The 13,683-nt window shown below is 47.5% G+C and overlaps 2 protein-coding genes across 4 annotated transcripts in view; one reads left to right on the top strand and one right to left on the bottom strand.

The window, feature by feature from the left end:
* Window positions 1-5,759, top strand: part of PRRX2 (paired related homeobox 2) — a 223,758-nt gene extending 217,999 nt beyond the window's left edge. The window contains exon 5 of the mRNA XM_081847260.1: window positions 5,746-5,759. The gene's annotated coding sequence lies outside the window, so the exon portion shown is untranslated. The remainder of the gene's footprint in view (window positions 1-5,745) is intronic.
* Window positions 1-13,683, bottom strand: part of FAM163B (family with sequence similarity 163 member B) — a 48,867-nt gene that overhangs the window by 12,471 nt on the left and 22,713 nt on the right. The gene's annotated exons all lie outside the window — the stretch shown is intronic.

Raw genomic sequence — 13,683 nt, 5'->3', positions numbered from 1 at the left:
CACTACGTCCATAGCATTTCCCCAAGCTTGTAATTCTATAAAAAAAGAAAGAAATGAGATTAATCAGCAGTGAGGTGCTTTTGAGAAACCCATCTTATATCTTAGTAATCACAACATTCTTTTCTAAGTGCTCACAGACCAACTGTTTAATTATTTGTTATGGGACCTTTCTTGATAATGACATCAAGCTGACTGGTCAGAAGTTACCCGAGTCTTCTCCCCTCACACCTTTTTAGAAGATGGGGACATTTGCCTGCCTCCAGTATGCAGGGACCTCACCTGTTCTCCAAGAATTCTCAAATATTACAGATTGAGGCTCTGAAAATACACCCAAACGCTCCTTTAGCACCCTTGTGTGTTGCTCATCAGGCCCTACTTCATTTAAAGTAGCTAGGTGCCTCCTTGCTTCCTCTTGGGCTGCAGCTCCCTCCTAGCATCTTTTATTCTGCTATCAGCAGGTTGAGCACTGCTTTTATTTTGGATGAAGACAGAGGCAAGGTAGGTGTTGAGCAGCTCCGTCTTTTCTGTCCTCCAATAGCATTTCTCCATCTTCTCCATGCAGAGGACCTACCACTTGCTTGTTCTTCCTCTTGCTGAAAACATAAGCTAAGAAACCTTTTTAATATTTTCTTTCTTTACCTCTCTTGCAAGACTGAGCTCATTCTGAGCTATGGCCTGCCCAACATTCACCCTGCAACTCTTGGCTACTCATGTTATACACCTGCTTCTTGATTTCCCCTGTCTTCCATTTCATACATATGCCCTTAAATATCAGTTCATCTGTAAGCTCCTTATGCAGCCACACCAATTTCTTTAGATACCTCTCACTTTCCTTTTTTTGCTGGAATTGCCTCTGTATCATGAAACCCAGGAGGACATGATCACTTAATCCCAATTTTCCTTGACCTTCGTCAGTCAATTCCTCCCTGTTGGTGAAGACCAGGTCCAAGATAGATGATCCCCTTTGTTGCTTTTTCCACCTTCTGGGAAAAGAATTTGTCAGCAAGGCAATGGAGGAATGGGTTGGACTTTACAGTCTTGGCAGAGTTTGAGTCCCAGCAGATATCCAAGTAGTTCGATTCTCCCTTGACTATTATACTCTCAATTTGCCTTTCATGTTCCAGGTCATGGAGTGTATACAACTTCCTTTACATAGAATGCTGCTACTCTTCCCTTCCTGTTTGGTCTATTCCTCTTCTCCCAGGACAGTCCACTCTGCTCTATCAAGACATTCCTCATCTTGCCTTGTAGCTTGAAGTGTAGATGGGACTTATTATTTTTTTGGGTGAAGTTGTTGAACTTCCAGCTGATATCTCTCCATTTGCCAGTCCCACCCAAAAGGCGAACTCTTCATCAAGTCAATCCTTTGGGACAGAGGTGGCGAGCGAAGCAAAACGGGCTCCTACTGGCACCGCCACGGTTGCAGAGGCAGCGATGCAAATAAATTGGGGGGGGGCATCGAACCACCCCCTTTCCCTGGTGCATCTGCCAGAGTGGTGCACAGAAGCAAGACTCCACAAGGACACATGCTCAGAAGGGCTGCCTCGCATTGCTGCTACCGCCACGGTTGGCCATGAGGAGCTCTGAGGCGCCAGAGAGAAGCCTCTCATCTCTTTAGGTCGGAGGGCAAAAACACAGAGAGGTAACCCGAGTGTGTGTGTGACTGCCAAGGCCTCCTTCTCCTCCTCAGCTCAAGGAGGCGGCCTCATTCTTTCCCTCCATTCACAGGTATAATGGCTGCAGTGGAGCCAGGAGGAGGGGAAGAAAGGGAAGTGGGAGGCAGGCTGGTACTACCCACATGTGGCCAAGCCTCCTTCACTGCCCAGATCCTGAGGTGCTGCCGCTGAAAAGCTTCTGAGAAGGAAGCAGGCACACCTCATGTAGGATGGGAGAGGGTGGCAGCCTGGCGTTGTGTGGACCCAATGCACCGAGTAAGGGGTGGTGGTAGAAGGCGCCTCCAGCTTCACTTTGCCTCAGAGGCAAGAAGCGACCTCGCCCTCCCGAGCGGAGAGGGAAGGAGAGGAGAGGCAATAGCCGTCACCACAAGCCATGTGTCAGTGCTCCTCGCTAACCACCGCTCTGCCCCTCTTCACTCCCTGTCTTGCAAGCACTCCCCCTTGTTGAGCTTTTTCTGGAAACATCCCCCCCCCCAAAAAAAAATTAAGCCTTTGGGAATTTCAAAAGCATTTTTAAAAATTGCCCTACTTGCCATATGTTCAGGTTTTCTGGACGTTTTGTCAATTTAGCAAAAATCAGCCTGGATGCCATTTTTTTCAGCCCGATTCCTGGATGTGTCTGGGAAAACCAGGATGTATGGCAACCCTAAGATCGACAGGCCTCAAATTTCTGTACCTTCTCTTCCAGTAAGTAAGGCAACCAGGTTGTACTTGCTGCAGGTGTATTTTAGCACATTCTCAGGCAGGAAGACAAACATGGCACAGGTGTTGCAGGTTACTGCCGCAGCTCCCTCGCTGTCCTGTCTTGGTCCTTCGAACACAATGAGACAGTACTCTGGACCTCCCCCTCAAATCCCCCTCTGTTTCTGGTCATGAGCTCCCAGAGGCTGCTGTCAGCTAAACAGATGGGGCCCCCAGCAGGTTGCCAAAGCTGAATGTGGCCTTCAGGCTGAAAAAAATCTTTGTCGGCTCTGAAATATACTCCATCCATCCTCTGTAAGAGGTCTATCCTCCGTGAGGGGAGCAGAATGCATGGCTCCCTTTGATGCAAGGTGAACGGGGCCACTAGGCGACATTCCCTCCCAGACAACCTTTCGAAGGTCACACACCAGTCGGGGGGGGGGCAGGGGTAAAAGTGGGCAGAGATTCAAATGTTCATTGATTGACTCACACTCACATCTCCCCCTCTGCACACCATCCCTGGAAGCAAGAGGCACCATGAGATATTAAGCACACTCAAAAACACTCAAGGGTCATCCAAAGCAAGACTGTGAGTGGTATGGCCACACAGTACCAGGGACCACACAGAGAGGCCCCAAGGGCCACCACATTCAGCCTCCGGGCCTGGTGTCTCACATCTCTGATACAGAGTACATGGGCACACCCCATTTCCCATGTTGCATTGATTTTGAAGATGAGAATTACCTGGGGCAAGGACAAGGTACACAGAGAAAGGCCTGTACTATCTAAGCTGTCTATTTTTGTGAGGATTTTTTTATTATTTTTTATTATTAAAAAAGCCTGGCCTGCTGTACTTCGGATCATGCCGAAGCAAAATAAAAAGCAGAAAGCTGAGCCTGAAGTGAGTTTAACTGCAGCGCTGGGCAGAGAAGGAGCCCCTATTTGTCAAGACGTCTTCCAAAGAAAATAAATCTCTATTGTACATTGAGCTTCTGAATCTCAGAAATGGAGAAAGCAGATCTCCTTTTGTTTCTTTTTATGTCTGTCTCTTTGGAGAGGCAGTCATGGGGTGCGGGGGTGGGGATCACGATTGATTGGTATCTCTGAGCACCTATTTGTTGGGGTTGTTGGGGGTTCATTGAACCCAAACATTTCAAAAATCTCTCGCACCCAAGGGAATTAGTCTTCTTTCTGTCCCTTGAGGAGGTTCTCGTCTGCTCCAAACAGGAGCCGGCCCTACTGTTAAACAGAGTGAGGGAGTTGCTTCAGGTGGTGGACGATGTAGGGCGGAGACTGGGAGTGAGGTTTTGGAGGGTAGGGAAGTGGGCATGCCTCAGAGCCTATCCCGCACACTTACTAAGCTGTCTTTTGATGTGATGGAGGATACAGTACCTCAGGACCCAAATATTTGAAGGAGACACTCCCAAAACATTTGCCACCTGGAGCCGTGCATTCAGCAGGAGATGGCCTGTTGGTGGTGCCACCACTGGCTGCTGCTTGGTCAGTGTGGACCCATGACAGGGCCTTCTCAGAGAAGGTCCTCCATTTGGAATATCTTCCCCACTGCAGTGAATCTGTCTCCTCATTACTGACATTCAAAAGATAATTTAAAACATTCCCACCAGAGGCATACCTATGGTCCCTTGAGCCCTTGGGAAGAGCTGTATTGATGGTCCCCCCCAAAGGGGGGGGAATCACTTCTTTGCACTTGGGCATTCCAGGTGGCCTAACATCAGCCCCAGATGTGTGTTTAGCAGGGCAAGGAGTGACTGGGACTGGCAGCTGGAAGCCCATGCCATGCTTCCCTTCCTCAATGCAGCTGTGGTCAAGGCAGGTGCAGCTTGGAGGTGCAACTGCTGGGGGCAAGGAAGTGGCAGCTCTGGGGCTCACACCTAGGCATGACTTTCTTTGCCAGCTGCCTCCTGCCAGCCCTCATATAGCCATGTGCTTTGCCCCATGGAGCACATGGGTCTGGCCTGGCCCCTCTGACAGATGCTGCAGAGCACCTTTGCACTTTGACAGCTCCCGTTACCATGCCCTGAGGGCCCTCTTGGCCAAGAAGAAGAAGAAGAAGAGTTTGGATTTGATATCCCGCCTTTCACTCCCTTTAAGGAATCTCAAAGCGGCTAACATTCTCCTTTCCTTTCCTCCCCCACAACAAACACTCTGTGAGGTGAGTGGGGCTGAGAGACTTCAAAGAAGTGTGACTGGCCCAAGGTCACCCAGCAGCTGCATGTGGAGGAGCGGGGAAGCGAACCCGGTTCCCCAGATTACGAGGCTACCGCTCTTAACCACTACACCACACTACACCACAAGGGGAATAAGGAAAGGCTTCCCCCTTGAGCTGGGAGAGAAGGGAGCGGACACTCCGTTGTCCATGGAGGCAGCACCTTTCTCTCTTTGCTCCCTCAGTAAACTCTTGAGGAGAACTTGGACAAAGTAATGAGGGGACTCAACTACATTAGTGAAGAAACAATATTTTGAGTGCATTATAAACATGCAACACCAGATGGCGCCAGAGAGCAAATAAAATGTCTAAGTAATTTTCCATACAGGTTTTTTCCCTTTTGTTATAACGATTTAATTTCTGACTTATTTATAGCGGTTTTTTCCTGTGTGTAGATTCACCCAGGGTTAGGAGCAAGGTGACATCCTCACCTTTCACTCTGTCATCACCCCAAGTGCCCCTTTGTTTTCAGAAGCACCTTTGACTTAAAAAATAAAAACAGGGAAGAAGGGCAGAGGCACTGGCTTTGCCCCACTTAGAGGGTGCAAATAGTCGCTGGAGTGGTGACCATCAAGCTCACTAAGTGGCAAGGAAAAGGAGAAACTTGGTAAGGCAAAGAGTTGCCCTGGAGGAGCAAGCAGCTCTAAGAAGACCAAGGCTGGCGGCACACACCTAGACCTGTGCCAGCCTGGCCAACCCCTACAGAGGCCCCTGATTCCCATTCACCCTGCCAGTCAATGGCTGAAAGATCCTGTTCCTGGCAAGCCCTGAAATTAGTAACTACGAGGGTATGTGATTACCTTTAAATGCTTGTAGATATTCTAAATGGTTTTCAAATATTTTCAGCATGTTTTCCCCCTTTTAGAATTGTATTGTTGCAACTTTTTAATGTTTGCTGCCCTGGACTCCTTTAAAAGGAAGAGAAGGATATGCATTTCTTCCTATACACATAAAAATGTAAGGCTGTCATCATGCAAGCCACCATTGGAGGACTTGCAGTGTCTCATCAGAACCCTGGATTTGCATGAAGCCATAGCAGGGAAGTGGAACAAAAGAAGTGGCAGGTATAAAATGGGCAGTTTTAAGCCAGAGCAGCGGGTTTAAATAAAGCAGGGATGAAGGCACACTGAGGAGTTTTGAGAGGATGGGGGTTTGGGTGAGGAGCAAAGGGAGGGGTGGGGTTTGGCAAGAGGTGAGCAATGTGATCAGGTGTGGCAGCCCCTAATTCATTCTTTCTTTCTTTCTTTCTTTCTTTCTTTCTTTCTTTCTTTCTTTCTTGATTCAACCATCAGTACTGGGGTGTGTGGGAGGGGAGAAGAGGCATCCATGTCTCATTTGCCCCAGGCAGCAAAATGTATTGGGTTAGCCACAGCTCCAGAAACAAAACAACCCAGTGATACTGTTAAAATCCCAAGAGCGCCCCTCACTCCAATGTAGTGTTTTTAAGGGGAAGACTGTGGCATCGCAAGAGAGCAGCTGCTTGGCATGCAGAAGGTCCAGTTTCAATCCCCAGCAAGCAGCTCTAGGTAAGTCTACCAGAAACCCTGCTGGAAAGTCTGGAGAGCTGCTGCCAGTCAGTGTGGACCACACTGAAACAGATGGAACAAAGGTTTGGTTCAGTATTAAGCAGCTTTCTGTATTTTGGGCTTCTGTCTGGGTTGGCCAACTCCCAAGGGACTATTCACAGAGTTAAAAACTGGCAGTGATCTACCCTCTTTTTAGGGGTTCAGGACAAAGTTGTTGAACTTTTTTTAGGGAGGGGGAAAACCACATTTTTAGGGGTCCAGGCCAAAAACAATGAGCTTTTTTTAGGGGAGCCAAACTTGTTGAGCTTCTTTGGGGGGAGCCAGTGATCTACCACAGACATCCAGTGATCTACCCGGTAGATAACGATCTACCTGATGGACGTGCCTGTTGTAGGGAACTGGATGCCAGCAGCCAGACTAGATGGGACTTGATCCAGCAAGGAAGTTTTTCTCTACAAGCTTCTGCATCACACAGAGCTCTGTGTTAATGCAGGTTTGAGCTGGGGAGAAGTGTTTTCACAGCCCAAATGACAGAAAATATAATCAACTCCTTTTCTGATTAACCTCCCTCTCAAGATAAGGGAATAAAACAGTTAAGCATGTCTCAGAACTCTTGCAGAGTTTTAAGTGCAGGGATTGAGAGAAAGAAAGGTGTGTGGAGGGAAGGATTTTAGCAACATATTTATTGCACATGCATATATATGTATGTATGTATGTATGTGTGTGTGTGTGTGTGTATATATATATATATATATATGTATATGTATATGCCTAGCTTGAAACTCTCCAGGGCATGAGAGAGAGAGAGAAATTAAGAACACAAACCATTCAGCACATGGAAGCCCAAAAGCAGAACAGTTCCTGTCTAGACTTTTCCTTTTTCCTCCCTCCACCCCTCCTCCCACATTTGCTCCTAATTCCATGCTCTGCAGGCTTTGGGAATCGCCATCTATTTAGTAATAAATATACCTGGTCAGACTGCCAGGTCTCAGGGCGAGAGCCAATAAAGCAACTCCTCAGAGTAGACCTGTTGAAACTGACAGGCTCCAGTTACTTAAGTGTATCTCTTGCATTAAGAGTTTCTTCAACGCTATTCTAACGGGCTCCCTTATATTTTAACGGTCAGCATTTTAATGTGGTTGCTTTTCTACATGTTTAATTGCAGATAGATGCATTTTCATTATTTGTTTTGTTCCTGTGATATTGCTTTTGTTTAGGAGGTGTCAAAAGTGGTATATTATTATTATTATTATTATTATTATTATTATTATTATTATTAGCAATTTGAATGGGTCCATTCAGAGCATGACTACCCATAGAGTTCAATCCTGAAAAGTTCAGGAAACAGACTAAGGTCACATTTTTATTTATAAAAACCTAACACCTAACTAACATTTTTATTTATAAAAACCTAACACCTCAGGAGGGATGCGGGTGGCGCTGTGGGTTAAAGCCTCAGCACCTAGGACTTGCCGATCGAAAGGTCGGTGGTTCGAACCCCTGCGGCGGGGGGCGCTCCCGTCGTTCGGTCCCAGCGCCTGCCAACCTAGCAGTTCGAAAGCACCTCTGGGTGCAAGTAGATAAATAGGGACCGCTTACCAGCGGGAAGGTAAACGGCATTCCGTGTGCTGTGCTGGCTCGCCAGATGCAGCTTGTCACGCTGGCCACGTGACCCGGAAGTGTCTGTGGACAGCGCTGGCTCCCGGCCTATAGAGTGAGATGAGCGCACAACCCTAGAGTCTGTCAAGACTGGCCCGTACGGGCAGGGGTACCTTTACCTTTACCTTTAACACCTCAGAATAAAATCATTAAAGTGTTGAAAACATCCACACCACACATTTAAAGAATCCTGGGAAATGTATTATTATTATTATTATTATTATTATTATTATTATTATTATTCTGGGAACCACAGCCTGTTAAGTATAAACTACAGCTCAAAGTATTTATTTTTGGGAGAAGCGGGGAGAAAGAGCCATGTGCTTTTAATGTACAGTGTAAATAGGTAAAGGTAAAGGGACCCCTGACCGTTAAGTACAGTCGCGGACGACTCTGGGGTTGCGGTGCTCATCTTGCTTTATTGGCCAAGGGAGCCGGTGTACAGCTTCCGGGTCATGTGGCCAGCATGACTAAACCGCGGTACCTGTTTATCTACTTTCACTTTGACGTGCATTCAAACTGCTAGGTTGGCAGGAACAGTGTAAATAGAAGCCCCTAAATTTTCTGGGTGGGGTCAGAAGGGTGTTTTCTGATTGGCTTGATAAAATTGTTAGTTATTCCCCAAAGGTTCCTGGAGGGCATTCCTGAGAGTGGGATGGCTACTCCCATCCTCCCATCCCATCCAATGGAACAGGCAGGGTTCTTGAAGATCCTCCTTGTGGGAGGGGCCACCGCACTCTCCCAGGACAGGCCCTGGGTGTACTCTGTGAGCTACACAGAGCTCAGCTTTAGATCCTTTTTCACTTTAACTTCATTTTGCTTTTATACTTCTCCAACTCAACTTCAACTGCTTCCCTCTTTTCTTCCCACCCTCAGCCTTCCTTAACCGGGAATGGGGGAATTAGCACTGGCCACAGCAGGGGAGGGATTAGTAGGCACACAGAGGCAGCAATGGGCCTTTTCATGCTCTACAGATGAGGAGAAAAACAAAAGCATTTCAGGAGAGCAAAGCTGATCATGCCTACCTGTGATCAGTGTGCTTTCTTGCCAAAACAAGCAGACCAGCAGCACCCCCATCCTTCTCCAGGTGTGGAGGGGACTGCAGCAGCGCCCTTTTTGCCACAGAAGGACCATGAAGCCTCAAGAAAACAGGTGGGGCGAGCCTGGAGTGCACCCACCTGTCAAGAGACCGGTGTGCCCTCCAAGCCCTATGGAAAGGAAACACCCAGGCAAGCATTTTGCACACCCACCTCTGCCACAGCTGCAGCTTTGCACTATGCCCACAAACAGGGCATCGTCACTTCCCAGAGGGGTGTTCTCAGAAAAGACAGAGACCCCCAGCATGAGGGACACAGCAGTGCAAGGGACAACCATAGAAGGGTAAGAGCTACTCACCCAAACCCTCTGTTTCTGGCTGCATAGCTGGGATGTTGATATCGCCCCACAGGGCCACTTAGCTAACTCCCCCTTTGGAGGATGGAAGCTGTTTGAAGAACCCCTGGCAATGGTCTTGATCAAGACCAGAGATAAACAGAAAACTCTTCCTAACAAGCTGGAATAGGTGAAGAGCAGGCATCAAGTGCCTTTTTGTTCATTTCACTCATACAATAGGCACTGAATCACATGGGATGCAAGCCTTGATGGGACAGGACAGACAAGGCATCGGGATATAGCCGGAAGTAATCATCTGGGGGAATTCAACTCCAACCCCAAATTCCAGAAGGCCTCTAAGAAGGATGGTCTTGCAGCATGACACAATTCCACAGGGACCAATAGAGGGCAGATGTCTCCACCTTCCTCAAGAATGGCACAAAACATCATTGACCATGTGGGTGATCAGCACAGTTTCCTCTGGGTATTGCTTGGAGTTTCCAAGCAACCAAGAGCAAAATTTATTGCCACCACACCCACGGTCCTGGAAACAGGAGAAGCACCAAGTGGACTGTGCAGCCTTGACCAACTTCTAGCAATCTGAGCTATAGAGCCAGTATCAAAACAGGAGGGTGGGGGAGCACAGAGTGTATTCAATAGTCTTCTTGGTCACGAAGAAGACTGATGACACACGTGTGATGCTAGACTTGAAGTGGCTGAATCAGAGACTATTTTACAAGCAATTCAAACTGAGAACCCTGAGGTCAACAGCAGAAGTGGTGGAGAAGAATGATTGGCTAGCCTCCATATGTCTGTCAGAGGCATATCTCCACATACCAATCAACAAGTGTCACAGATGGTACCTTCAGTTCTGCTATAGTCAACAAAACACCGCTTTTGGCTTCTCAGTGGCCCCATTAATTTTTATCAAGGTCCTGGTGACTCTGATAGTATATTTGCAAACCGTGGAAATCCACCTGCACTCTTACTTGGACAGTATCCTGATCTGAGCACCATCAAGGAACCAGTGCAAGAAGGACATCTCGACAAATCTCAATTATTTCCAATGGCACAGATTTGTTATGAATTGGCGTAAAAGCTCTCTGATCCCATAACAAACAATAACTCACCTAAGATTACAGGTAGACTCTCAGAACTTCAAGATGAGGCTTAAAGGGGAGTGCATAGTCAAAATTCGCTCACTGACTCAAAAGATACACAGTGCCAAAGATAGAGACGTCATGAAATTGGTGAGGCTATGAGGGCTCATAGTATCATGCATTGACTAGTGAACCGGTCCAAGTTTCACAAGTGCCCATTACTTCAGGTACTGCTCCCCTTCCAGGACCTGATCATGGCCTCAGGACACCAGATAATCCTCATACCGGGGAACCTCCAGACCGAGTTGAAATGGTGGCTGCACCTGGACCAACTCTCCACTGGTGTGAGCCTAGAGGTGCCAAAGCACATGGGGAACACAACGCATGCAAGCCTACTGTGGTGGGACTTCCAAGTAGTGAGTATGGTCTTCCACCAAGGCCAGATTAGCATAAACTGGTTAGAACTACAGGCAATCAGACTCGCCCTGATGGATTGTGCTCCAAGTATCTGAAGAGCACATTCCTGATCTGAATCAACTTTTCTGCCAAAGCCTATTTGAACCGCCAGGGCTATTTATTCCAAAAGCCTCATGAGAGAGGCAAAAGAACTTCTGATTTGGTCAGGATTCAATCTCTTCTCCCTGAGAGCAGAACATGTAGCTGGGTTGCAGAATGTGGCGGCAGATTGGCTCGGCCAAACCACAGTCATAGAATCGTAGAACTGTAGAGTTGGAAGGGACCCCGAGAGTCATCTAGTCCAACCCCCTGCAATGCAGGAATCTCAACTAAAGCATCCATGGCAGATGTCCATCCTACCTTTTTTTTAAAACCTCCAGTCATGTTGGATCCTGAATGGAAACTCCACCCAGAAGTCTTTCAACAAATCACCCACCACATCAGAAACCCTGTCATGGACCTCAAGCGTCAACATACAAGTGGAACGTTTCATGTTTCATGTCTCAAATGCCCTGATGATGGCATGGCCCCCAAGCCTCCTCTACACCTCTCTGCCCCCCATTCAACCTCCTAATGCAAGTAGTGCACTGAGTGCAACACTTGCAAGAAGAGGTGATCCTAGTGGCACCATACTGGCTAAAACGACCATGGTGCCCATAACGTCTCCACCTATCAAGGGACAAACAATGGCAGCTCCCAATGTGGGAGGACTTGCTGAGCCAGGGGCTTCTTTTACACCTGCATACACAGGTAATCTGCTTAACAGCATGGAGACTGAGCATGCCAATTTGGAAAACCCTAATTCCGTTCCTTCTCCCCGACCACCACCACCACTTTTTGGCAAATCTGTGAGCTGTGATCATTTGTCTATTTACAAGGCAGAGAGGAAGCATGAACAAACAGCTGGTCTATTCCTAACAAATCAGAGAGGGTTGGCCATCAAAGTTTGCAAATGCTGAGGATGGGCTCAGTTGGGTCTGGGCATCAAATGAGTAGCAAGAGGGTCTAGAGAGAGCTCCTAGTAGTGTAGAAGGCATTTTGGATCTCCTGTCCAAAAAGAAAAAGAAAAAACCTCTTGGGGCAGCTATCCAATAAGTAACAGAAAACAGATTTGGGGGATTCTGTGGGTCCCCTCCTCCCTTTCTTCACAATTGGAAAAGTTAGGAAGAATTGTTGATTTAAACCCACAGCAACCCAAATAAACTACAATAGGTCCATCAACAAAATTTCCAAAAGGCTTCCTGCCATGGTCTGGGTTTCCTGGAAAAGTCTCCTTAGAGATTAAGAAGTAGACAGAATTTAAGAACTGTCTTGCATTTGGGTCAGACTGAAGCTGAAGTCTGTCTGCTTTCCCCAAATGGGCAAGGTAGATGCCCCTGGGAAGCAGAGCGTGGAGGCAAAGTCTGCCCCCTGTTGTCCATCCTCTGTCAATGCAAGATATACTGGCACTGCACAGGTGTTCATTCTGAGCACACAGCCACACAGAAGTAGTGGAAATCCTCCTTGACCATATGTGCATGTGTGTGTAAATTTTTTTTTTTTATTATTTATACACCCCACTTTTCCTCCATTTAGCTCAAGAGGGCATACATGAACATAAGAAGAACCCTGCTGGATCAGACCAATGGCTCAGGCCAGCATCCTGTTCTCACAGTGACTACCCAGATACCCTGAAGGGAAACCTGCAAGCAGGATCCAAGCTCAAGAGCAGCACTCCGCCCTTTCCAGAAAGCATTACTACCTCCAGCCATGGAAGCAAAGCATAGCTACATGGTTCTTCTTCTACTCATTTTATCCTGACAACAGCCCTGTGAGGTAGGTTAGGCTGAGAGACCACAAGGTCTCCCAAGGTCACCCCGTGAGCTTTCACAAATGAGTTCATCATTGAACCCTGGTCTCCCAGGACCTGGTCTAACCTTCAACCCGCTCCAAATAAGCATGCAAATTAGGCACTTTGTCACAGTGCAAAGAAGCATGAGCAGTAACTGCTTTGCCACACCACATAGAGGAGCTTGCAAAGCAACCACTTTTGCCACTCAGTGCAAGTCTGATAGCAATTGCCAGTCAACCCTGACACTGTCAGCAATCAGCCATCCACCCAGATTATAACAGCCCAGTGCTTTGTGGCTTCCAAGTGGCATGCTCTTTGAGCAGTGGGGCTGCCAAGCGAACCCACTTATGAATGTTTTATAAGTGCATTCAATGATATTTATGTCTCAGCCAACTTATGTTCTTTCGTGCCTTTGCATGTGGGTGAAGATTGACCCCTCTCCCCACCTAGATGCTGTGATAAGTAAGCACAGCAGTTTATCAGTTCAAGAGTCCTCTCCTTAATCAGTCCCACTTAACTGACCTGCCAATTACCGTATTTTGCGCTCTATAACATGCACCCGACCATAACACGCACATAGTTTTTAGAGGAGGAAAACAAGAAAAAAAATATTCTAAACGAAACAGCGGATGTATGATTTTTGTGGTTCATGCTGTGGCCACAGACATGTGATCTGACAGTGAGTTTGGGGTAGCCCAATGCAAAAATCCTGAGGATCCATGTGGATCCATGCTTTGTAACCACGTTTTTGCACCACTGCAGCCCCAGGCAACAGTGGGTGCGTGATTTTTTTGGTGCAAGATGTAGCCATGGACATGCTATGTGATCTGATGTTGAATTTGGGGTGACCCAGTGCAAAAATCCTGAGGATCCATGTGGATCTGTGCTTTGTAACCACGTTTTAAGTGGGGAGGGAAGGAAAAGCACTTAAGGGACAAGGAACACGCATGGGGTGGGTGGAGAAGGATGCTGTTAATAATGCAGAAGAAGGGTATAAGAGGAGAAGGCTCCTCTCCTCTCCCGCTTTGCTCTTTTAAAGCAAGCAGGCTCTCTGTCCCTCTCTCCTCCCCACTCAGCGGCTCTTCTCCCGCTTTGCTGTTTCAAAGCAAGCCACGGAGGAGGGAAGGAAGGGGAACCATGGATCCTCTGCTCACGA

Source organism: Podarcis erhardii, assembly GCF_964252035.2.
Source record: "Podarcis erhardii genome assembly, chromosome: Z".
NCBI lineage: Eukaryota > Metazoa > Chordata > Lepidosauria > Squamata > Lacertidae > Podarcis > Podarcis erhardii.
Note: the sequence above shows the minus strand (reverse complement) of the source record. Positions and strands in the feature narration are given on the sequence as shown.